General features: G+C 37.2%; 1 long non-coding RNA gene across 1 annotated transcript; it reads right to left on the reverse strand.

Annotated features, from left to right (window-relative positions):
• Positions 1–11724: 11724 nt before the first annotated feature.
• On the reverse strand, positions 11725–22929 carry LOC117330022. Its single transcript, XR_004533307.1, has 4 exons — positions 22811–22929; positions 20229–20357; positions 14292–14402; positions 11725–11866 (listed from the first exon to the last, which is right to left on the reverse strand). It is a non-coding gene; the product is annotated as an uncharacterized LOC117330022 (long non-coding RNA).
• Between the last annotated feature and the right edge of the window lie 647 nt (positions 22930–23576).

The following is a 23576-nucleotide window of genomic DNA, read 5'->3' on the forward strand; positions in this document are numbered from 1 at the left end:
TTCCTATATCGATCTACAAGTTACATGAGAGTTTCTTATAACAGCATAGCAAGTGTAAAACAGTTATCATGAATAAAATGTTCAACTATCTTAAACGCTTGCGGTCCGTTTCAAATATGATTAAGCATAGGCACATATATCATTTGAGAATATAAACATAAGTAATAAGTAATATACAATATACATTTTGTATCTCGTAAAGTAGATCTCAAAAAGAATAGAAATGAACAGAACATATAATATCAGACAACTAAAAAACAAATTGACATTATATATAACAGTCTATAATTATAATATTATAAATAACAACAACAAAGTTACAAATAAACATGTCGGCGAAAGATCAATATATTTATTTTACTCTGCCTGGGTTCCATATGGCTAATACAAATTACAATTTGATAATTTTTAAGATAACATGGCTGCCGAACGGTGACGTTGAAAACCAAAGCGACGACAAAATAACAGAATCAGATGGTAAACAAAACTCCAGACATCGGAAATACATGTCGACGAAGTCGTTGTTCCGGAGTTCATTCCTTTTGCGATAGATCACAGCGAGTTGGGAGAATTTGACATGCAGTTACCAGAAAGTCTGGTCAACTTTGTAAATAGTGATTCTGATAATAGTATTGGTCATAGGTCAATGTTTGATGGAAATGATGATGATGAACTAATTGGTGCCCTTGTAGAGGCCGGCATCTCCTCAGTTTCAGACCCCGTCATGATAGCAGAGATTGACGAGCTATTAAGACAACCTGCCGATGAAGATCTCCCACAGCCAGAGATGCCAGCTGTTCGTGTTGCATCATCACCTGTCAAGCGTTTCAAGTCCGTCACAGATGATCAGATATTGCATTATGAGGACCAAGTGCAGTCCAAATCAACCAAATCAAACACAAAATGGGCTGTTGGAATACTCCAAGGTTAATAAATGATTACTTTCTGAAAATATTTAAGGGAAGGTTGCAAAATTGATGTCCTTAAGGCCAAACTAAACAAAAATCTTCCACATTCCATTTAAAAAAAAATGAATAAATGAAAAAAATCCTATACATTGTACTGTGTATAGAATCTAGTCTAGTCTATAGCTACTAGTCTTACAAAGTATGAATACTGAAAGGAAAACTGAAGTTACATTTTATTATAAGTTTTTTTTTTAAATACACACAAAAATAAGGATGTGCGGAAACAAATATATGTATAGCTTGGCCTGAATAGACAAACAATATTAAGGCCAAAATCATCTAAATGTGTGTTTATAGGCCTACTTAATGTTGTTGAAAAGCCTCGACTCATCATGCACTGAGAAGTGTGTTAATTACTTCTCCAGGAAAATTTCCTTGCCAAATAAAATAAAACATCTACATGTATATTCATCGTCATTGCTTTACAAATTCAATACAAAAACTGAAAATTGACAACAAGTAAAAACACACACAAGATATTTTGGCTAATTATAGTTCTAATCCTTTGAAACAAAACACAACATATTTCCTGGATAATTTTTATTGAAATTGTAGAACATTATACATGAACAAATGACAATAAACATCAATCGGTAAATAAAATTGACAAAAATAAGAAATCAAATGTTATATTGGACTGTCTTTAGTCTGGCCTATTTAACTACTTTTAATGTAATTTACAATTTCACTCAAAAATAAAACTGTAAATGTTAAAAAAATAATTAAAAATTTCCAAAAATTCTGTTACTTTCCAGTCTGTGCATCGAAATTTACAAAAAACTAAACAAACACATATTTCATTGCAATTTTTAAATCCATGCAGAATAGCGGATATTCTGTATGAAAATGCTATATTTTGTTGTAAACCTGGAATTATATTAAAATTAAAAAATGACCTTCTCTTGCATTGAATTCATGAAGGCAGAAAAACAACAATTTGAGATTTTTTCTTCTTCAAAATATGTAATTGATCGAGTCAAGAAATCTGAATGTATTCATCCAATAATTTTTTTTTAAAGCTAAGGTTAGGGATTTTACGATTTATATGTGAATTAAACTTATTACATAATTTTGATTGAATTACCTATTACTTTTTTTCTCCAACCTAGCCCTATCATTCATGGCATTTTTTGTTTGTTTTTGTTTTCAGATTGGCATATGGAAAGCTTCAATGCTAAACTAGATACTAGTTTAGTTACATCGGAGGATTTAGCACAGAAATTACTTAGATTGTATGTTGAGGCAACTCCAAAATCAAAAGAAAGTGGGGATTATCACAAAAATACCCTGAAAAATATACGAGCAGGTATCAACAGACACCTACAAGATATAAAGCGAGACATTGATATTGTTAATGATAAAATGTTTTCTCGTTGCAACAAATGTCTGGATGGTATGCTGAAAGAACGGATGAAAATGGGCACGTCGAAACCAACATCGCATAAGGATATCATTGAGATCGGTGACCAACAAAAAATTGCTGGTTACTTTGATAATGCCGACAGGTGCCCCCTGGTGTTGCGTCACTGCGTGTGGTACAATTTGGCCATTCATTTTGTAACACGCGGGATAGAATTTCACCATCAACTGAACTTAAACTCATTTGAATTCCGACATGATGATCATGGAAATGAGTACGTGTCTTTGTCACATGAAACACAACAAAAAAATTTCAGAGGTGGGGTAACATCTGAAGAAGCTCCGAGCGACAAACGAATGTATGCTACATGCTTGTCAAACTGTCCTATCAAAATGTTGAAAACTTTGATTAATAAAACCGATCCAAAGGCAAACTCGCTTTTTAATACCTGTGTGAAGGAGGCCATTTCATCTCCTTACCTGCATCATCGCTGGTACACAGTCAAATCTATGGGGAAAAGGAGTTTTTCTTCCTTCATGCCCGATATCTGTAAAGGATCGGGATGTTCAAAGCACTACACAGCGCACTGTGTTAGAGCGACCGCCATAGAAATTTTAACCCACTCCGGATTTCGCGATCGCGAAATTATGTACATGAGTGGTCATCGTAACGAGGCATCACTGAAAAGTTACAGCCGTAACTGTTCCACTTCCCAAAAACGGTCTATCAGTGAGACACTCTCTAGTGTTGTTGACGGAAAGTACAACAAAGTCCCCGTCGCACCGGCCAACCCCAGTCATCACACTACCTCGGCAGTGACTGTCCCGTCTACAAATACTGTCACCCCGCAGGCTACTGGTTCCAACTTGGTTTCACTGCAACAGATGTCCCGATCTCAAGCTTTCATGTCGGCATTTTCTACATCTGGTCTGATGTCCAATTCAGCATTCAACAACTGTGTATTCAATTTTAAACAGTGATCATAAAAAACACATTAGCATCCCTCTTGGCTGAAGCGAGCGGCCAAATCACGCACTGCATACGTAGTGACACTGCGCTAGACCCCCTTTACATTTTCTTATAAATGATTGAGTATACGTTCTTTCAATATAAAGGATATGATAATTATATCTTATTTATAAACTTGATGCTTGTTGGAATTATATGTCTGAAGATTTAAGATCACAATTATTAAACTATTTTGACACTATATTTCAATCACATAAGCCCTCGGATCACAATCAATTTCAAACTACAGTTAACCGATGAAAAGTGAAAAATTGAAATATCTAAAAAAAAAAAAAAATGGTTTTCGCTTCATGTTAGAACATTCTAGCTGAATATACATAGATCTGGAAAGTATCTTTTACCTGCATTGAAGAAACATAATATTGGAAAATCCGGAAAATCACAAAATATTACTACTCAAACCTTTATAGCTCCAATTATTCTACCACGCAAACATCGAACTTGTGTCATTACAAAATTATATCACTAGAATAAATATGCATTACAAGAGGCCCAATTGGCCTATATCGCTTACCTGGCTCTACAGCAAATTTGAAGTTGATTAAGGTCATTACAGATACCATGCTGATTACAATTCTATTCGAATATCTGAGTAAGCTCTTTCTCCGTGACAATAAATTTTCCAGTCATTCAATCCAGCCTACTATTGGCGTAATAATCGGGACTTGGTGACACTTTGCTATCGAAAACTTATTGTTTAAAGATTTAAGCCTATGTCACCCCGTGACATTGAATGTAGGTCAAGGTAAATAATTTGAACAAACTTTTTAGCCTTATACCCTAGCATGCTACAGGCCAAATATCAAGTCCCTGGGCATCTTGGTTATTTAGAAGGAGTCGTTTGAAGGTTATAGCCTATTTGACCTTTGTGACCTTGAATGAAGGTCAATATTATTCATTTCAAAGAAGCTACAGGCCTAATAACATGTACCTAGGCTTATGGTTATTAGGTCATCTGAAGGGTCAGGATGACCTATAGTCATCATGTTTCGTCCGTCGTGCGCCGTCTGCCGTCCGTCGTACGTAAACTTTTCACATTTCAAATTTCTTCTCAAGTTCCACCAGTGGGATTGAGCTGAAACTTGCCTGAAATGATCCTGGAATGGTCCTGAGGAAGTGTTGTTCTTTTCGGGTTTGTCTGAAATCCAAGATGGCCGCCATAGCCGCCATTTTGAAAACACATTTTAAGCTTCTCCTTTAGTTCCACTCGTGCCATTGAGCTGGAAATTGGTGAGGATGTTAAGGAAGGAGAGCCAACAAATTGTTGTTATTTTTCGGCTTCGTAAAAACTTTGACATGGCAGCCATGGCGGCCATTTTGTAACATGATTGCGCAATCATGGTTTTCCTGAAAAACAAATTTTCAAACTTCTTCTCGAATTCCACCAGTGGGATTCAGCTGTAACTTACCAGAAATGATCCTGGGATGGTACTGGCCAAGTGTTGTTATTTATCAGGACGGTCAGAAATCCAAGATGGCTGCTATTGCTGCCATCATGAAAAACACATTTTAAGCTTCTTCTCCAGTTCCATACATCCCATTGAGCTGGAAATTGATGAGGATGTTAAGGATGAAGAGCCAAAAAAGTGTTGTTATTTTTCTGCTGGTAAAATCTTTTACATTGAAGCCATGGTTGCCATTTTGTAACATGATGCGCAATCATGGTTTCCCTGAACAACACCTATTTTAAACTTCTTCTCAAGCTCCACCAGTGGTATTCAGTACTTACTTACCTGATATAACACTGAGATGATCCTGACCAAGTGTTGTTTATTTATCGGGTCAGTCAGAAATCCACAATGGCCGTCATGACCATCAGTGTGCCACTAGACTTGCTACTGAGTATGTATGCTACAGTTGTACAAGGGTCTTTAGAGTCAGATGACCGTTAATGCCCCTGGGCCTCTTGTTGAGAAGAATTCGTTTAAAGATTTTAAATATTCCAAATATTTGCAGCCTTCCAAAACACACATACGCACTCGCCACACGCATGCATGGCGCACGCACAGGAGACCGTCCTTAAATGACCTTAGCTGTTAATAGGACGTTAAACAAAATAACCAAACCAAACCAAACCTTTGTGACCTTTAATGGGAGATCAAGGTCATTGATTTGAAAAACAATTGGTAGCCCTTCACCCTAGCAGGCTACAGGTCTAATATCAAGTCCCTGGGCCTCTTGGTTATTGAGAAGTCACTTAAAGATTTTAGCCTATTTGACCAATGTGATCTTGAAAGGAGGACAAGGTCATTCATTTGATCAAATTTGGTAGCCCTTCCTCACAGTCACAGCATGCTACAGGCCTAATATCGAGTCCCTGGGCCACTTGGTTATTGAGAAGTCGTTTGAAGATGATAGCCTATTTGACCCCTGTGACCTTGAATGAAGGCCAATATCATTTATTTGAACAAACTTGGAACCCATATACCCCAGGATGCTACAGCCCTAATATCAAGTCCCTGGGCCTTTCGGTTATTAAGAAGATGTTTAAATGAAAAAAGAAGTTGACGCCGGACGGACGGACGGAATGACGACGGACGCCGCACCACGGCATAAGCTCACTTGCCCTTCGGGCAGGCGAGCAACACATCTATATTGATCTGCAACTGTTAAGACAGGAAAATTCATGAAGTAACACTTCTGAAATTTCTATATGTACTTACTACACTCATGTACAACAACCCGGAAGTACGATTGTGGTCTGTAGCTATGACCACACACCTTGTAAGAAGCTTTGGTACGACGACAACCGCATCCGTGTCTCAGAAGATACGTTGGGTGTGTATGTAAAACGAGTGTAAAGATGGGGTTGATTTAAAATATTATGAAACAGACAATGAAACGTGTAAAAACACCATAAAGAATTAACTATTTTAATGTTATAGAATTTTGTGATCACTGAGGGGACCTTTCTCAAATTCCATAAGTAGGTTTCCCTTGGTGCCTATTTATGCATATTACATTTTGAGACCAATAGGAAAACATAACCGACAGGCAGCCATCTTGGTTTTGACAATTGAGGTTTGTTATCGCTATTTCTGAATAAGTACTGAAGGGGTCTTCCTGAAATTTCATATGTAGGTTCCTCTTCGTCATTTTGAGACCAGTCGGAAAACAACATGGGCGATACGCAGTCATCTTGGATTTTGACAATTGAAGTTTGTTATAGCTATGGCTCAGAAAACTCATAAGGGATATTTCTCAAATTTCATATGTATTTCCCCCTTGATGCCAAATTGTTCATATTGTATTTTGGGATTGGTCAGAAATCAACATGGCCGACAGGTAACCATCTTGGATTTTGACCATTGAAATTTGTTATCGCTATTTCTCAGGAAGTACTGAAGGGATCTTTCTAAAATTTATTATTTAGGTTCCACTTAATCCCTAGTGATGCATATTGCATTTATGAAAAAACATGGCCTGCAGGCAGCCATCTTGAATTTTGATAATTTGAGATTGTTATCGCTATTTTACAGAAGGTATGGAAGGAATATTTCTCAAATGTCATATGTAGGTTCCCCTTGGTTCCGCGTATTGCCATTTTGGGACCAATTTGAAAACAATATGTCCAACAGACAGCCATTATCGCTAAATCTCAAATTTAATATATAGGTTCCTCTTGTTTGAAAAATACTGGAGGGATGTTTCACAATTTACACAGGTTAGTAAAGGAAGGGGAAAATAGAAGATCAATCTGACGTGGAACCTATAACGATCATTAAATGCTGGGCGCCAAGATCGCTCTGGGATCTCTCGTATTTCAGAAATCCGACATACATAATTGTTGTTCTGACATGCATTCTGACCTGATGACGTAATGTTTCAAACACTTTCCATATTCGCATATTCAATTGTGGCCTCGTAGATATAAAATGGGCAAGATATTTAAACTGTAATAATCATATAACCCAAACGTAAACATGTATTATTGACTTTAAAGACAAGTTTTTAATGGAATTGGTCCTGCAGTTAGGGAGTAAGAATAAGAATTTGTATGATCTGAAATATTTCCCCCTTCTTCCTCAGCATCGTTTTCCTTAGTTCTACCTTGACAACTACCTAATTTATGGTGTTAGTTGAGCTTTCGCCTGCCCTGCAGGTAGGGCGTAAGAATTGTACCTGCTGCCCCCATTGCATGATCGTAAGAGGCGACTAAATTTGGGATCTGATCTTTTCTTTCTTAAGAGCTTTCTTCTTCCTAATGTCTCCCTTGACAAAGCCTCACTTTTGGCCATTAGTTGAGCGTTCGTCCCTGTGAGGAAGGCTTTAGGTTCTGTTCCCTGGCCGAGACATACCAGAGTCTTTAAAAATGGTAGTTGCTACTCCTGCTTAGCGCTCAGCATATCTGGAGTGGGACGACTGGTTCGCTCGTTGTCAGTATAATGTGATGCTGCTGGGTGTCTTCGGCAGTATGCTTTAGTGAGGTAACACTTTAAATCGGCAAATTGCCGGCCTATCACAAGGAGACTTTAACACAAACATACCGCAGCCCCCCAAAACACACATCGCACGCACGGGAGGCCGTCCTTAAATGATCTTAGCTGATAATAGGGCGTTAAACAAAATAAACCAAACGAAACCAATGAACTTTCGCACTTGTGAGAAAGCATTTGGTTCTGCTTCTTGCCCGGAACACAATTAGAGTCTCCTGCAATGGCAGTTTATTCTCCTGTCTAACGGACAGCATTATTATTGTGAGTGAGTACGACTCATTCCACCGTTCTCAGTATATTATGTCTTTTGCAGTACTATAAAGTCTATGCTATCTTCGAAATACCAACAGGAAACAAACATGAAAATTCAGCCTCCAAATATAAATACCAACCTATTCTCGCACACACACACCCTCTCACACATACGATGAAATATTACTGTTATTCTTAAGAAATCAAAATATACCTTGTATAAGTACCAATTTATATCCAGACTGCTATCCGGTGTTTGCCAGTCATTCGTGAAATACGCCTATAAGATATTTGGCCGCAAGCTACTTCCTGTTTACCTACTAATCCATCATATCATCCCATACAGCTTTTCTCTGGAATTGGCCTCAGTAAGCAACATATTTCATCTTACCTTAAGTCATAACTCTAAATTTTAGCCACTTGATATTTCATAGCAGATTTAAGGACGAATGTATGAAGCTGATCAGAAAGTATTTTAAAATAGAGGTGGCATGTGAGATGGAAAACTATTTTCTTAAAATAGTAGCACTACACTTGACCTTAGTATCATGAAACACAAACTAGCTAGATTTATGATCATACTTGACCAACAGATGGTATTAAATATCAAATAATGAAATCACAAGAGCACTTAAAACAAAGATTTTCTATAAATAGTTACAGTGATGTTGTCAAAGGCCTTGGTGCCCTGAGACAAAAAGTAGTCAGCGGTATACTCATACTTGACAGGCTCAACACTTTTGGGAGAAGGACGACTGGTTCGTCCATTGTCAGTATAATATGACCGGTTTAGGTATGCCGCTTGGTGTCGTCAGCTGAATTCTTCAGTGAGGTAACGCTATACAATCTGCATTGAATCCACGTTTTTACATGCAGACAAAACAATATCATACCGCAGCCTCTCAAAACACGCATGCATCTGGCAATTAGTGGATGCGGTCCTTGAATGACCATAGCTGCGGTTAGGGCGTTTTACTATTCTAAATTAAACTAAATTGTTAACTTTGATTTGCCTAAACCTTGAATACGTATACCTTTCATACTAACAACCAGAATGATTGTCAGAGATCTGATTTCTCATTCACCTTTTGCCTAATTACATTGCATTTGTTCAGAAGACTCTTGGCTTAATCTAAACCAAATTTTCTTTTTATTATCGTCGGTGAGGAGACATGAACTTTTTGATATTTAAGATATCGACTGACATTTTTCAATTGACTTTTTATTTGATTTCGACCAACTAATCATCAAGTGACATTGACCTTATGTCAGTTGACTTCATCATTAATTCTGACCAAATTTGCTCTAGCAAATGACAACAAAATGTGTATCCGTAAAACGTTTTTTACAATTTTACTTTGACACTTGAACCTTTTGACCTTGATTGTTCACCTCAATGTGTACTTATAAAATGAACATCTTGATCAAACCTCATGTAAACAAATAAATAAACACTAGAGTTAGCAACTGAGAACTCTATTTTTAAAAAGTTAGAAGAACCGTCAGACTGGTTGCACCGTTTCTCTGATATGGATTTACGATTTATACTAAAAACAATCCTTTCTAAAATGGTGAACTGAATGAAAACTAGGGGTAATGAAATTCTAAAGATTTATAGAACACCTGAAGCCTTTTTCTATGAATTAACAGCGGGGAAAGGATTTTATACATTTCAGTCGATTTGACCTATTTTGACTCATCCACTTGGTAGTCAGCCAGGGTCAGTATATTCATATATACCACCAATATCTTAGTTAATATACCTTTAAACATTTTGAATTATGTCGAAAGAACGTATAAATTATATAATTGTCCTTTTATATAAGTAATGATATATTTCCCCACTCTTTGGGAAACAATGAGGCTCCCCAGGCATAATATGCAAAAACAATTAACGATTTTGACAGTGAAGATATTGTGTACATCCTTTTCAAAAATATGTTGCACTTTATTCTACTATATTTCTTGTTATTGAGTAGCATTTAGAAACTTCTAAAGAGCTTTCACATACTGATAAGTATCATTTTAAATGGAAATTAAGGAAATATATTAATTGTACAAATAGGACAGAGTTTCCTCGATTCCAAAGAAGGATCACTTAATTCTGTCATGAATATGTATATCTGCCCTGCAGGTAGAGCGTAATAATTGTACCTGTTCGGCCCTAATTATATGATTTTCTGTATAGCACTTTATTTACCATAATATCTCCCATGATTATGCCTCAGTTTCAGCCTTTAGTTAGGTGCCCGTCCCTACGAGAACTCTTTAAGGTTCCTTCCCCTTGCAGACACACTAGCGTCTAAAAATGGTACAAATGTAGTTTGTCTCGCATCCATAAACCCAAAGAATAAGAAAAATATGTTTGAAGTTTGACACTGTTATCGTATGTATTATACTTTTCATTTCGATATTAACGTTGATGTAAAGTAATATGTTATACCAAGCTGACAAAATCAGGTGGGCTTGATCTGTAGATAATTCTACCCCCTCCCACCACCAAGTAGCACATCAATTAGATATAATCAAAGGATGTAAAATACGCTTGATCTTATCTGAAAGGAATGAAATCCTGTCCTTGTACAATATAGTACTATATTGTTTTACGGTCATTATGTAAAATACCATAAAAATGACACAACTCAATATTTGTTGATCTTAAATTAGCACATAATCAAAATATGTATATCTTGCTTAGATATTAAGGGAAAGTCAATTGCACTATATACATTTTTTTGTGGATACTTTTCTGCAGCAAAACTGGGAATGTCATGAAAAAGCGCTGGTGCATTAGAAATTTTTAATTTTACTATACGAGTACTTTTGTAAAAAGGAAGTATAAATAAAATGTTTTTTCTCCTTTGCTATTCCATGTGAATTTTTCAATAGAGCACAATCATCAGATGTAGTCCTGTCATATATTCAAGCTCGCAAAAATCCGAGTTTCCTTCGACCTCAACACCGGATGCTTAGACAGTTTGACGGACAGCTAAACCAGGCATCTGCCTCAAGTCATAATATCTAACATATTTCATGAAATTAAAATTTCTTCTGGTCCGAACTCCGGGTGTAAGACATATTCGTAGGAATGTTTTAGGCCTACGTACTGCAAGCGTCAAGTCTTGTTGCCAAAGAAGGATTAAATAGGTCAACTAGACATGCGCATTGTTACTTCTTGTTTCTATTCACATGCATTACAACGTGACTTCTTTTCAACAATAGTTAGATCATAGTCACTATAGTAGACTCTAGAAGTAGGCCTTACAGAAGAGTTTGGGGTTCAATAGAATAGTTTTTCTCATCAACACTCTTTAATATCTCCATCAACAAGTTATACATTATTGTTGGTCATTTTAGTATTTCATTTTCATCTGGAGGTAAAAAATTTGTATTCTACATCTTTGCAGAATTTCTTTTTAAGTACTTAAATCTTGTCCGTTTACTGAGTTGGAAACTTCGATTGTTTGTTTTCCCAAAACTGTTAGAATATTGAACATTGAATTTGAAGGAAAAGATGAGATTGATAGCATTTCAGCTACCCACTCTTAACATGATTCAAATTTTATTATATTGCAAGATTGTAAAGCATTGACGGGCCTATATTCTATCTCGTGGTACTTTTATCTCCTTAAGTGATCTTTATATACATTTGACTGTAAATTATAAGATAAGATCAATCGTAAACAAGACAATTTTATTGAAAGACAATATCATGAATTGTTTAACAGGAAATAAATCTCAAAAAAAGTTAAAAAGTAAGTTGAAGGCGACGATGACAACTGCCACAGGTAAAAAGACGTCAATAATTCCATCGTCGTTATCTAACAAAACATAAAAAAGGTTATATAAACATTGAAAAGGATCAAACAATATTACAATATATTATATAGTTAATCGAAACAAACAAATAAAAACACGAAGTATATATCAATTTATACACAATACAAACAGAACATTTTCTCTAGTTGTTTTGTTATACAAAATTATCCATTCCACGATAAACCTTTCAAAATATCAAATGTGTGATAAAAAAAGCGAAAAAATGATTACACCGATAAAAGAACCACTTCCTTTGTCATACAGGACACTTTTTTAGGGATTGAATTTCGCTTTGGTCGATTGCATGGAGTGATGAATTAAGTTGATCTAGAGACAACTCAATTCATCACCCCACGATATCGTCGACTAAATACGGCATAAAAACTACAAAGACAGAAGCTGTATATTATTTATACACAAACAAAACATGGTATAACAGGACACCATAACTATATATGAACTGTGTATAAACACAGTATGATTGGACCCATCGGCATATTTCTGGCTGGACTTTTCATCATTGAGGTATTAAGGCAGAATTCAGAGAGGAAATTAGATTCAGGGTTTTTAGCTCACCTGGACCAAAGGTCCGGTGAGCTTATGCCATGGTGCGGTGTCCGTCGTCTGTCGTCCGTCCGTCGTCCGTCAACATTTGCTTCAAATCGTTACTTGTCAAAAAGTTCCTATTGGATTTTGACCAAATTTGGTCAGAAACATCCTTAGCGGAAGGAAAACAGATATTGCATAAATGGCGACTCTGATCCTTAAGGGGCCTGAGGGGCGGGGCCCAATAGGGGAAATTGAGGCAATTCCTTTAAATCGCTACTAGTCATAAAGCTATGAATGGATTTGAACCCAATTTTGTCAGAAACATCCTTGAGGGAAGGGGAACAGATTTTGCATAAATGGTGAATCTGACCCCGGGGGGCCAAAGGGGCGTGGCCCAAATGGGGAAATAGAAGTAATTCCTTTAAATCGCTACTAGTCATAAAGTTATGAATGGATTTGAACCCAATTTTGTCAGAAACATCCTTCGCGGAAGGGGAACAGTTTTTGCATAAATTGTGACTCTGACCCCCGAGGGGCCAAAGGGGCGGGGCACCTTCGCGGAAGGGGAACAGATTTTGCATAAATGGTGAATCGGACCCTGACCCCTGGGGGGGGGGGGGGGGGGGGGGGGCAAATGGGCGGGGTCCAATACGGGAAGTAGAGGTAATTCCTTCAAATTGCTACTAGTCATAAAGTTATGAATATATTTAAAACAAATTTTGTCAGAAACATCACTGGGGGAAGAGGAACAGATTTGGCATAAATGGTGACTCTGACCCCCGAGGGGCCAAAGGGGCAGGGCCCCATAGGGGAAACAGAGGTAATTCTTTTAGATCGCTACTACGAACTAGTAATAAAGTTATGAATGTATGTTCTAAAAACAATTCTTGGGTTATTTCAGACCCTTAGAGAGTCTGGACTTCGTTATTTTTTTTAAAGCAGTTGGGATCCGCACACCATAACGATATATAGCATTGTTTGAGACTGACAAATAAAACGAATTGAACATGAACATTATTTTGAAATTAGGTTAAATCCAACCAAGTGAGTGATACAGGCCCCATGAGCCTCTTGTTTATAATGACAATTTGGACACATAGACGAGGATGATACGGAAGATACAGTTGGTATTTCAATGGTAGCTGTATAAAGCGTGTTTTGGTGTCCCGTGGTATGCCTGGTTGTTCCGTAGTCAGTACCCCGGTTCAATGTGTGGTAGTGTATCTGGTGGTTCTCTTGTCAATAGCGCTGTTTGGTCATTTTTGATATGTCTGGTGGTTCTTTTGTTCCTACCCCGGTTCGATTTTTGGTGGTATTTCTTGAAGTTTTATTGTCACCTCCCCGGTTCAGTATCCTGTGTCTGTGTTTTGACTCATTTATATATTTTTTTTCAGATTAAGACAAGGAATAATGGGGTAGGGGAGATAACATTGAGTTATCTGGTTCTCCCCCGACCTTCTGACTATATCTCATTTGTTTATACATGTATTTCCCAGTAGTCCAATATCTATACTTGTAACCAAAAGACATTTGTCTTAATTTAAAATTCATCAATATATATTTATATTGGAATTTCAAAATTAATTCAATGTTCGTGTGTTGACTCGCAGGATTCTCCATCTATGGTATCTATAGAAGATTTGACCTACAAGCCCAAGACTTGCAGCCAGCCATTTCCTATTTGGACATCATACCCTATATAGTCCTATTAAGTCTCGAAAAAGGTAAGTTTGAAAACGTATACTATTTTATACTATAAAGAAGCCTTATTACATCGTCTGAACTTTCGGTGAATTGATATATTTAAATCTATATCAACGTATTCTAAATTGGTTTTATAAAATCTAAATATTCTCCAAATGAATATTCGGAACTCACCGGATGTTATCGTTGCTGCTGTCGTTGTCGTGGTAGTAGTTGGGGTGGTTGTTGTGGTAGTAGTTGGGGTGGTTGTTGTGGTAGTTGTCGTTGTTGTTGAAGTCGTTGTCTCTTAAAATTGAGATGAAACTGATTAAAACAAGGAGGGATAAATAGAAATAGGGTAGTAGTTGTTTGTGAATGATAAGTATTTTTTGTTGGTGTATGAGGCTAAGTAGAAGTTTGCTCTCAAGCGGTAGCAGTTGAAGTGCATAGATGATAGAAGCTGTTTGTGTTTAAATTATAGTAATTGTCGGTGTATTAGTAGTAGTTGTTGATGGCGTATCAGAGGTAGTATTTGTCGGTGTATAAATGGTAGTTGGTTTATAAGTGGCAGTAGCTGTCTGTAGATTTTGTTGTGGCTGTTATTGTATAAATGGTAGTAAACGTTAGTGTATCTGAAGTATATGTTGTTGGTTTATAAATGGTAGTACTTGGTGCTTAGGTTGTAGTAGATGTTTGTGTAGATGTAGTATTAGTTGTCGGTGTATCATTGATAGTAAATGTTGGTGTAATAGTGGTTGAACATCTTGCTGTAAAAGTGGTAGTAATTGTTTGTGTATTAATGCTAGTAGTTGGTAAGGCATTATATTATAGTGGTACCTATTTATGAATAATTTGTAGTTGCTGTTGATGTATAAATTATAGTAGCTGTTGGCGTGTGAGGTTTGAAAACCTTTTCGTTCCTTTTGAAACGAGAGGATCCACCGGTGTGTTATGCATGTGATGCTCAATTCACAGTGGAGCATTTTTTAATAGAATGTTCCGATTTCAAGCACATTCGTGATAAATACTTTCGAGTCCCGGATATGAAAACCCTTTTCAGTTCCGTGGATTCGAAAACAATGTTAAGCTACTTGAAAGAAATCGATCTGTTTTATAGACTTTGATGTCTTTTACGTTACTGTCTTTGACGTTCTGTTTATATAACAAAGTTCACATAATCTATTCGTACATATACATATTTTACCATTTTTAACCAACTTTTTTTATCATAATGATCTAAATATACAATACAGATGCTTTTAAAAATGACAAATTTTATCTGATTTTAACTTACAAAATAAAACATGTTAGTATATTGTTTGGCCCTAAATGACCCTAGTTGTCGATGGGCCGTAAAACATAAACAAACAAACAAGGTTTGAAAACTGTTGGTGCATTTGTGGTAGTAGTCGTTGGTGTATGAATGCTGGTAGCTGTTGGTATGATATATATAGAAGTTGTTGGTGTATTTGTGGTGGTAGTCATTGGTGTATATATGGTGGTAGCTGTTGGTATGATATATGTATGAGCTGTTGGTGTATTTGTGGTTGTAGTCGTTGGTATATAAGTGGTAGTACCTGTAAGTGTGCGAGATGGAATTAATTGTTGGTATATAAAGGGTATTTGTTGTTTGTGAGTTGTTGATAGTGGTTATGTCCCCCAAACATATTTTAAGTTTTTTTTTTCTTCTTTCGCCGCAAAAAAATAGTCCAACAAAAGACATTAAACAAGGGTCTATCACGGTCGTATTCCAAACAGAACTTGACACACACGTGGTGACTACGGCGAAAAACGGATGTGTATGTACTGCACCGAATTGTAACAGAAACACTTGAAATCAGGATAATGCAGTCGATAAATGGGGTCCTAAACTAGATGGAATTAAGAATCTTTTCGATTTTAATGAAATTGGGTATGTAGCGGTATGAGTGGGCCACAAATAAAACTGCATGGCATTGATGTAAATTGGGCCTGTATACATGGAGGGCGCAGGGTTAAAGTTTCCTTGCGTGTTATACGATATATCGAAAAAAAAGTTTCTTCTATATATTTTTTGTGATTATTTCTTTTTATTATTCAATTAACGTTAAGTTACAATCTGTCTTCTCACGGGATGACTTTCATTCAACACTTTTCGTTGGGTCGACTAACGTAATTGTTTCAAATTACAATTAGTACTATTTCTTATTATTATCGACTTTTACCGACAAACGTAGGTCGAATTTCATTGACACTTTACATGTATTTTCATGTATAACACGCGGTGTGCAAGAACCATTCTCTTTGTTACGTCAAGCAGTTGGCTAGGAAAAAGGCCTCTAATTGAATTTAGATATCGCACGATCTTGATGAAATTTGATGATTAGCCAAGTATGACACAGTAAAAACCACTGCGGCATTTTTAGGAAAAGACAATATGGCCACCATTCTTTTGCTTTGGTCAACATTTTAATATTGTCTTATTTTGATGAACCTCGCTAAAAAGGTAAATCTTGTGATAATAGTCACGCTAGTAACCCCATTTTCAAGTTTAAAACAATGGTTGCTATTTCCCGGAGTCTGATTGTTCGAAATTGAGATATTGTTCGATTTTGATGAACTCTCCTGTGTAGGTACATCATGGGACACTGGTCTCTCTCGTTATCTCAATTTTACATTTTAAGAAAATGGCAGCCATTTGTCGGCCTCTGATTTGTCGAAATCTAGATATTGATCGATTTCAATGTAAATTTCTATATAGATATTATTGCCGAAGCGACCACATCGAGGCTTCTGAATGGTCGAAATATAGATATTGTTGATTTATATGGTATTAGGGGGTTATAAATAGAAATGCACGGGCTTTGTTGCCTTATCATCCACACGTACGTTTCTGATTGGTTAATTAGATATTTCGCTGGAAATGGGTGTATAGGGGCATACAGCCACATGGGTTTAGATGCCATTGTTAACACCATGCAGGCGGCTGTTTGGTCAAAATACTTTCATCGATTGATTGTGCTTAAACTTTGTATATACTGTACTATAGTAGGCGTAGTACGACATCACAAACACTATTGCAAATCAAATTCTTCATTTACGACTGCAGTTGTAATTTCGGAGAAACATGCAACGGTCTCGATTACAATAAACACTACTTGTTGGTGTGTCTGTGGTGATAATTATATGTACCTAAGTGGCATTGTTGTTTGTGTGGTTGTAATTCTTTTTTTTAAATTATTATTTTTAGCCCATCATCTGATGATGGTGGGCTATTCAAATCGCCCTGCGTCCGTGGTCCGTCTCTCTGTCCGTCCGTCCTTCCGTAAACTATTCTTGTTATCGCTATTTTTCAGTACTGAAGGGATCTTTCCCAAATTTCATATGTAAGTTGCCCTTAGTTCCCAGTTATTCATATTGCATTTTGAGACCCATCAGGAAAAAAAAAGGCCGACAGGCAGCCATCTTGGTTTTTAACAATTGAAGTTTGTTATCGCTATTTCTCAGACAGTACTGAGGGGATCTTTCTCAAATTCTATATATAGGTTCCCCTTAGTTCCTAGTGATGCAGATTGCATTTTGAGACCCATCTGAAAACAACATGGACGACAGGCAGCCATCTTGGATTTTGACAATTAAAGTTTGTTATCGCTATTTCTCAGAAAGTACTGAAGGGATCTTTCTTGAATTTTATTTGTAGGTTCCCGTCTGTACCTAGTTATGCATATTGCATTTTGAGACCAATCGGAAAACAACATGGCCGACAGTCAGCCATCGTTGTTTTTGACAATTGAAGTTTGTTATCGCTATTTCTCAGAAAGTGCTGAAGGGATCTATCATGAATTTTATATGTAGGTTCCCCTCTGTACCTAGTTATGCATATTGCATTTTGAGACCAATCGGAAAACACCATGGCTGACAGGCAGCAATCTTGGATTTTGACAATTGAAGTTTGTTATCGCTATTCCTCAGAAAGTGCTGAAAGGATCTTTCTCAAAAATTTTTTTGGAATGTTCCCCTTGGTCTGTAGTTACGCATATTGCATCTTGGGACCAATAGGAATACAACATTGCCGACAGGCAGCCATCTTGGATTTTGACAATTGAAGTTTGTTATCGCTATTTCTCAGGAAGTACTGAAAGGATCCTTCTCAAATCATTTTGGTAGGTTTCCCTTTGGCTGTACTTATGCATATTGCATCTTGGGACCAATAGGAAAACAACATGGCCGACAGGTAGCCATCTTGGATTTTGACAATTGAAGTTTGTTATCGCTATTTCACAGGAAGTACTGAAAGGATCCTTCTCAAATCATTTTGGTAGGTTTCCCTTTGGCTGTACTTATGCATATTGCATCTTGGGACCAATAGGAAAACAACATGGCCGACAGGTAGCCAACTTGGATTTTGACAATTGAAGTTTGTTGTCGCTATTTCTCAGAAAATGCTGAAGTGATCTTTCTCAAATTGCATTTGTAGGTTGCCCTCGGTCCTTAGGTATGCATATTGGATTTTCAGACCAGTCAGAAAATAACATGGCCGACAGGCAGCCATCTTGGATTTTGACAATCGAGGTCTGTTATCGGTATTCCTCAGAAAGTGCTGAAAGGGTCTTTCTCAAATTTCATATGTAGGTTCCCCACGGTGCCTAGTTATGCATATTGCATTTAGAGACCAATCGGAATACAACATAGCCGACAGGCACCCATCTTGGATTTTAACAATTGAAGTTTGTTATCGCTATTCCTCAGAAAGTGCTGAAAGGATCTTTCTCAAATTTTTTTGGAAGGTTCCCCTTGGTCTGTAGTTACGCATATTGCATCTTGGGACCAATAGGAAAACAACATGGCCGACAGGCAGCCATCTTGGATTTTGACAATTGAAGATCTGTTATCGGTATTCCTCAGAAAGTGCTGAAAGGGTCTTTCTCAAATTTCATGTGTAGGTTCCCCACGGTGCCTAGTTATGCATATTGCATTTAGAGACCAATCGGAATACAACATAGCCGACAGGCAGCCATCTTGGATTTTGACAATTGAAGTTTGTTATCGCTATTCCTCAGAAGTACTGAAAGGATCCTTCTCACATCTTTTTTGGTAGGTTCCCCTTGGTCTGTAGTTACGCATATTGCATCTTGGGACCAATAGGAAAACAACATGGCCGACAGGCAGCCATCTTGGATTTTGACAATTGAAGATTGTTATCGGTATTCCTCAGAAAGTGCTGAAAGGGTCTTTCTCAAATTTCATGTGTAGGTTCCCCACGGTGCCTAGTTATGCATATTGCATCTTGGGACCAATAGGAAAACAACATAGCCGACAGGCAGCCATCTTGGATTTTGACAATTGAAGTTTGTTATCGCTATTTCTCAGAAGTACTGAAAGGATCCTTCTCACATCTTTTTGGTAGGTTCCCCTTTGGCTGTAGTTATGCATATTGCATCTTGGGACCAATAGAAAAACAACATGGCCGACAGGCAGCCATCTTGGATTTTGACAATTGAAGTTTGTTGTCGCTATTTCTCAGAAAATACTGAAGTGATTTTTCTCAAATTTCATTTGTAGGTTGCCCTCGGTCCTTAGTTATGCATATTGGATTTTTAGACCAGTCAGAAAATAATATGGCCGACAGGCAGCCATCTTGGATTTTGACAATCGAAGTTTGTTATCGCTATTTTACAGAAGGTACTGAAGGGATCTTACTCAAATTTTATATGTAGGTTCCCCTAGGTCCCTGGTATTGCATTTTGGAACCATTCCGAAAACAAAGTAGCCGACAGATAGCCATTATCGCTAAATCTTAAATTTTATATATGGGTTCCTCTTGTTTGAAAAGTACTAGAGGGCCGTTTCTGAATTTACACAGATTAGTAAGACTTCGAGGAAGGGAAAAGTAGAGAAAAGACAAATCTGACATGGAACCTATAAAGATCAATCAATGGTGGGCGCCAAGATCCCTCTGGATTCTCTTGTTTTGTTGTAGATGTCTGTTTATAAGCGGTAGGAGTTGTTGATGTGTAAATGACCATAGCTGTCGGTGTATAAGTATTAATATTTATGATGTATAGGTTTTAGTAGCTGTTGGTGCGATATTAGTGTACTGAGTGTTGTTTAACTAGGAATTAACGACAAAAATAAACAATTAAGTTGATTTACCAAGTGTTTCGAAGCAAATCAAAAATCCTGGTAACGTGGTTGTCGGATCACTTGTGAAATCCAATACCACTGGACTGACCTGGTTGGTCAAGGAATAATTTTGGAGGGCTCTGTCACAGGCTATGATTACTGAAAAATACTTCATCTAATAAATGAAAGACAATAAGGGACATATAACCAGCGTAATGATTATTGTATTAAGTGTTTCAAAGCATTTGGAATTTCTCTACATTTTCATCAGTGTGTAATAGAAAACTGTTAATTTGAAAAACATGTGAACTATCAATATTAATATCATAAAACTTCATCAGAACTGCTCATATTTTCACTAGTGATAAAAGGAAGCCGGGGATATGTTAATAGGGAGTATACTTTTACACCCAAATTCAATCTTTTTCAGAATATTTAACTGATACGTGTACTTTTTTTTAAATAAAAGAAAATCCTGGGTATCTTTTCAAGCGATGCCACTTTTAACCATAGCATTTTAGCTAACCCAGATACTTTGGACTTTGATGGATGTGCCATTCTGAAAACTAACAAGATGTGATACCAGAACGATGCTTTCTTATGTTCAAAAAAGTGTTTTTGCAGTGATGGCCTACAAATAGGGCGCAACAATGCAAAATTATTGTGATTGGAATAAAACACAGTATTTGATGGTGTAGCAATGCAACACATATCTATTCGGTTTAGAAATGTAATTATGTACATGGCTTATACTACACATTAGCCTCTTGTCTTTTTTGTTGAATTGGTGAAGAGCTTGGCAGATCGTGCTGATATGGCCAACACAGAATCCGAGTCCTTAGCACGATTGATCAGGCTACTAGCAAACTTTAATATTAGTACAAATGTAATATTTAAACAATATCAATTCTGTGATATTTGTCTATTTTCATCTTACTACTTTTGATATATCTGCGTATAATTATAAATTTCATTATTTTAAAATTGTATTGATGTTCTCTGTAATGTTCATTATTTATAACCTGACCATAAGTAACCATATGAAAAAAAACCCGATTATCATTATTAACTTGCTGTCCCTAATATATGATCCTAGCAGGCGACTAAATTTGGTATATATTCTCCTCAATCTAAGCCGTTTTCGTCCTCCTTATGTCTCCCTTGTCACTGCCTCACTTTTGACTTTTAGTTTGGAAGGCTTTGGGTTCTTACTCCCGCTTAGCGCTCAGCATATTTGGAGTGGGACGACTGGTTTGCCCGTTGTCAGTATAATGTGACCGGGTGGGGTGTGCTGCTGGGTGTCTTCGGCAGTATGCTTCAGTGAGGTAGCACTATAAATCGGCAAAAGTTCCGGCCTATCACAAGGAGACTTAACACGAACATACCGCAGCCTCCCAAAACACACATACGCACTCACCACACGCATGCATGTCGCACGCACGGGAGGCCGTCCTTAAATGACCTTAGCTGTTAATAGGACGTTAAACAAAATAAACCAAACCAAACCTAACGTTGGGTTCTGTCCCCTGCCGTAACATTCAATAATCTCTAATAACAGCTATTGCCACTCCTGCTTAACACTGCCCTGCAGGTAGGGCGTAAGAATTGTACCTGCTGCCCCCATTGCATGATCGTAAGAGGCGACTAAATTTGGGATCTTATCTTTTCTTTTTCTTAAGAGCTTTCCTCTTCCTAATGTCTCCCTTAACAATGCCTCACTTTTTGGCCTTTAGTTGAGCGTTCGCCCCTTTGAGGAAGGCTTTGGGATCTGTCCCCTGGCCGAGACATACCAGAGTCTTTAAAAATGGTAGTTGCTACTCCTGCTTAGCGCTCAGCATACAAGGAGTTGGACGACTGGTTCGCCCGTTGTCAGTATAATGTGACCGGGTGGCGTGTGTTGTTGGGTGTCTTCGGCAGTATACTTTAGTGAGGTAGCACTATAAATCGGCAAACGTTCCGGCCTATCAAAAGAAGACTTAACACGAACATACCGCAGCCTCCCAAAACACACATACGCACTCACCACACGCATACATGTCGCACGCACGGGAGGCCGTCCTTAAATGACATTAGCTGTTAATAGGACAAAATAAACCAAACCAAACCAAACATCCTGCTTAACATTAAGCATATTGGGAGTTTTACGACTCGATGTGCTTCAGGGAGGTAGCACTATAAAACCGGCATCAGTTTCTTGTTACCACAGACACACATACTGCATACTCCGAAAATCCAAATGCATACGCTACACGCATGCTTTCCGCACAGTGATGGCCGTCTTTAAATAACCTTATATGTTGAAAGGATGTTAAAAATTCTAATCAAGAACTTTTGTTAGGTTCACATGTTTAACCTCGCATACGGATGTCAATCATACAATCTGTAAAGGTGTTATATATTTTATGCAAATACATACTTTTTGGATGCGCTTTACCCTCTTTTTAAACCATAAATTTTGTATTATTATATTTATTGAACTTTAAATAGCATTATGCAGAATGGACTCTGTTTGAATTAAACTATTCCCGTATGTGTGATTACGGACGGTTGAATAACAGGGGGCCCTTGTAAGTTTGGTCCATGCAAATGTCTAGCATTTCGTTTTAAATTACCAGAAGTCTGTACAAAATCTGCGCATGGACCAGCGTGTGGGAGTCCCTCAAGGTGAAAGAAAACACCGGTGTAGCTAATCCTGTTAGGTGATTCAATTGTCCATTTACAGCTTGCCGCTCTAAAAAAAAAGGGTCAAAAGGCCAATATAAAAATTATGTTAATGTCATAATGTAAAATAACAGAAAACAACTCAACTACCATGAATTATTGTCTTACATTTGCTTGCCATCTATATAATCTAAGAATCTATAATAATGCTTTGAACAAGATTTCCTAAACGAGAGCCGTTAAAAGATGTTTTGATTGACTTGAAAGCACTGACCAATCATCGCTCAGCTTATAGGATCGGGATGACTGGTTTGTGCGTTTGCAGTATAATATGACCAGATAGGGTGTTCTGCTGGTTGTCTTGGCATTATGCATCAGTAGAATAGCACTTCATGTCGACATCAATTTAAAATCATAAAAAAAAGAAATAGTTACATATCACAATCTGCCAAAATACAGACACATTCACTTCATCCATACATTTCGCACATGTGGAAGGTCATCCTTAAATGACAATATGGCTTTTGAAAGGACATAAAACAATAAGAAAAAACATTGCATGCAGTAAATAATGACAAACATGGTTCCTTTATCGAGACTTGGAAAAAAAAAGTTCCCTTGACGGGACCTGGCAACAAAAGGATATGATGTCTAAACAAGTCTCCTTTGATGATACCTGATAATAAACGGTTGTAAAGACTAAAACAAAGAGTTCGA

Source organism: Pecten maximus, chromosome 6, assembly GCF_902652985.1.
Source record: "Pecten maximus chromosome 6, xPecMax1.1, whole genome shotgun sequence".
Classification (NCBI taxonomy): Eukaryota; Metazoa; Mollusca; class Bivalvia; order Pectinida; family Pectinidae; genus Pecten; species Pecten maximus.